This window comes from Musa acuminata, chromosome BXJ2-10, assembly GCF_036884655.1.
Source record: "Musa acuminata AAA Group cultivar baxijiao chromosome BXJ2-10, Cavendish_Baxijiao_AAA, whole genome shotgun sequence".
Lineage (NCBI taxonomy): Eukaryota > Viridiplantae > Streptophyta > Magnoliopsida > Zingiberales > Musaceae > Musa > Musa acuminata.
The window spans coordinates 3,984,617-3,988,989 of NC_088347.1; positions in this window are offsets into that span (position 1 = coordinate 3,984,617).

Below are 4,373 nucleotides of genomic sequence, written 5' to 3' on the forward strand. Positions count from 1 at the left end.
CAATTTCATCATCACTTGAGCTTTCGCTTGAGTGGTCCCTTTTTGTTCTAAGTGTAAAATCTTTTTTATTCTTTGGAATGTTGTTCTCGAGTTATTCATGTGCATTGCACGCCATTTCATAAGTCATTAATGAACCAAAAAGTTCTTCAAGTGAAAAATTATTGAGATCTTTTGCCTCTTGTATTGTAGTTACTTTCGAATCCTAATTTTTAGAAAGTGATCGTAAAACTTTATTCATAAGTTCAAGATTCGAAAAACTTTTACCAAGAGCTTTTAGACAATTGATGACATTCATAAAAATGGTGTATATGTCTCCAATAGTCTCACTTGGTTCCATTTGAAACAACTCAAAATTATGCATCAAAATATTAATCTTCGAATCTTTAACTCTACTAGTGCCTTCGTATGTGATTTCAAGAGTGTGCCAAATATCAAAAGTCATTTCGCAAGTAGAAACCTGATTGAATTCATTTTTGTCTAAGGTGCAAAATAGAGCATTCATAGCTCTAGTATTTAAAGAAAAAGTTTTTTTTTTCCGAATCATTCCATTTGTTCATTGGAGTAGAAGACTTTTGGAAATTGCTTTCCATAATATTCCATAAATTTAAATCCATAGAAAGCAAGAAAACTCTCATACGAGTTTTCTAATAAGTGTAGTCTGTCCTATTGAACATGGGAGGACAAATGATTGAAAAGCCCTCTTGAAAGACGAAAAGAGTCATTTCTCTTGGGTGTTAAACCAAATAAGAAATAACATGGCTCTGATACTAACTGTTAGGAATGAGTCGGTACTAAGAGGGGGGAGTGAATTAGTGCAGCGGATAAAATTACATAGGTTCAAAATCTCATTGCGATTAAACCCATTTCGGAAGATGTTAAGTTGAAAGCATACGAAAGAGTGTAGTGGATGTAAAGCAAGTAAGGCAGTTTGTAGTTAAGGTAAATAGCAAAGCATAAATGCAAACCAAATTATAGTAGTTCGATTGTCATGACCTATATCCACTCCACTAATTCCCTTTCCGTTGAGGCCACCGGCATCCACTAACGGTCTTCCTTTAATAGGAGAATACCAACCACATCTTTACAATTCTATTCTCCTTTTGTGGGCTCAAAAGAGAACCTTTATACCCCCACTTACTCCTCCCTAAACAGAATTCTAAACACTTAGAGTTTGAGAGGAGTTCACATAAGATTATAACAGCGTTTTCTCTCTTTTTCACTCTCAATTCTTATGTTTTTTAACTAGGGATAAGAAGGGTATTTATAGGCCTCAAGTTGATTCAAACTTGGAGCTTAAAAATATCTCATCCCGGGTCTTCGGGGTACTAGTAGTACCACCACCAATATTGGGTGGTACCACCGCTAGTGCTAGTCTGACATTGACATTGGGCGGTACCATAGCCTAGTCTAGCGGTACCACCACCTGACACCCTAACACTGGGCGGTACCACCCAATTTGGTGGTGCCACTACTTAACAGTCTCTCGGAGACTGTGTTTGGGCGATACCACCGCCTGACATAGTCTCGGAGATTGTGCCATGATGGTTTCACCTATTTGGTCACTGTTTGGACCTTTCACTTGGCCAAAAACAGTCCAAACTTGGGCCCAATTGGCCCCTAATTAAGTTGGCCTAATTACATTTTAAACCAACTTAATTAGACTATAAACTAACTCGATCTAGACATAATCGATTATAAGCGAATCCTTGTTACCCAGCATGTCATTGGTTCATCCGTCGCTTCATCCGATCCTTCGACGCATCATCCTCTCCTTCCATGTATTGCCCAATCGGCATGTTGTCTTCTCGCAACATCCGATCTTCTTGGCGCAATGTTCGATCTTCTTGGGCTGATGCCCGAATTCATGGCCCGAAGCCGTCGACCGTTCCTCTGGCCTGACGTCCAATCTTCTGACATGTTTGCTCCGGCCTAACGTCCGATTCCTCCTACTTTAATCAATTTACCTTTTTTTATCACCCTACGTTACTCAAAATGCTCGTTAGATCACAAACACATCAATTGATTTCATCATCAAAATCCAAGATTCAATAATTGGTTCATCTGACACTTCGTCTGACCCTTCAGCGCATCATCCTCTCCTTCGGCGTATTGCCTAATCGGCATGTTGCTTTCTCGCAACATTGGATCTCCTTGGCGCAATACCCAATCTTTTTGGCTCGATTCTCGAATTCATGGCACGAAGCCTTCTAACGACACGTGGATTGATCCTCTGACTCGACATCTAATCTCCTGGCATATTCAACTCCGGCCCAACATCTAATTCCTTCTACTTCAATCAATTTGTCTCTCTTGATCGAAGCTAGTCCTGCGTCACTCAAAACATAGATTAGATCATAACATTATCAATTAGTTTCATTATCAAAATATAAAATTTAACATGGATGTCTCAAGTGATGAGGAACTTTCATTCATTCTTTTGAAGTTATTATTTCTAAACTCAATGAAAGCAAATGATATCTCAATCCTAAAAGTAGGGGCTCTCAGGACGACCTAGTATATTTTAAGTGGACCATTTCGCATGTCATCTCATTAATGAATTCCTTCGTAAATGTGAAATGTATCTTTGTCTCCATATCACTATGAAGCTAACCAAGAGGATATGGGCACAGATGTAGTGTCATATCTAGGTTGAGCTTCTTGACTAAGCTCGTCAATATAAGGTTCTTTTTACACTTGGTGTTTATAGTGAAGAGTACTTCTCTAACCTTTAGATCGGGGGTCAGACTCGGGTTTATAACATTTGATCTACCCATTAGCGATAGCCTCAAATCTATGTAAGAAACTAATAAAAGTTCAATGTAGTCATCGTCTATGGCAGTGGCGATGGTTCACTGACTTGGTCATTCATCAACCACTTTTTTAGGAAGAGTTTGAGTTAAACTTTCTAATACTTTCTTTGGAGTAATCTATAAATTTATATTATTCACAAAAAATATCACTAAGTTTTATCATATTTGAAATTCCTTTGGCCTTTAAGTGTCTCTTTGGTCGTTTTTGTGGGCTTCCCATTACAAGTGTGAATCTTTTTCTAAATTGTCATTGCCATATTATTAGCGATTAAAATATCATATACTTTAAATAGGCTCAACTCTATATGAATTTGTGCATAGAGCTTGAAGGCAGGTTTCATCACCAAAGTAATCATGGAGGAAGATTCGGTGATGTACTCTTATACAAATTGGTTATTTCTTTGACGTAAGTAGTGCTACTTCTTCCTTTTTTTTAGATATTTCATAGGATAAAATTTTTCTCATACGAGCCTTTTAAATCATATCCATGACACATCATCATTGTCGTTGGTTTAATAATAGGCTTTTCACTTTGTGATCGCATCTCTTGTTAACTTTAGTCATATACACATCATCTTATCCTTATTGTTGTAATCATATATATTAACATAAATATTAAGTTGATCTATCCATATGTATAATACGTCATCATTAATTATATGTATCCAGGTGATTTTCTTAGAAAATACTCATATTTTGAGTATTTTCCAAACAATATGCTCTCTTTTGATTTTTCTTAAATAGTATCCCTAATTCAAAAACTACCTAAATTAGCCCTCCATCATCATTGCCGACGGTCAATCCGCCCCTCTCCCTTCCATCTCCTCCTCCTCCCCTCTTTTTTCCCATCCCCTGTCCTCTTTTCCTCCTCTCCCCTCCTTTCCTATTGCTCGCACTCTCCTCATCTTCTGGCTACTCGCCCTCTCCTCCTCCTCTCCTTTCCTTCCCCGTCACGTATCCTCTTCTCTCCTTCCTCAACACTCACCTTTTCCCCTTCCTCATCATCTTCTCTCCCTTCCATGTTTCATTCCCTTTTCTTTCCACCTCCTATCTTATCCATTGATAATGAGGTCTCGTCATGGGAACAAAGGGTGATGGTTGTGGGTTGATGACGGACAACATAAGTGATGTGACGATAGAGGAGGGATAGTTTGGATATCTTTTGTATTAACAATATTTGAAAAAAACCAAAGGGTATAATTTGAAAAAAAACCCAAAATATAAGTATTTTTTACAAAAATAATCTTATATATATTATTTTATTTATTTATTATTATTATTATTATATATAATATAAATTTATAATATATATTTTTAAATAATTCCATATAAAACCTATAGTTTGACCGTTTGATCCACGGGTCCAAATCAAGCATGGATAACGAACTTTGATTGAATGGCTCGATTTTAGCTTAACAATCATCCCTAGGCCATGCGTTCCCACAAAGCAGCCGTCATAAATCTAATATCAGTCTTTTTGGTGTCGGGCTACAAAATATGGGCATATTTGGATCAAACCGGCCCAACCCATCAACAGCCTATATTGACGCCCCCCTCGATCAC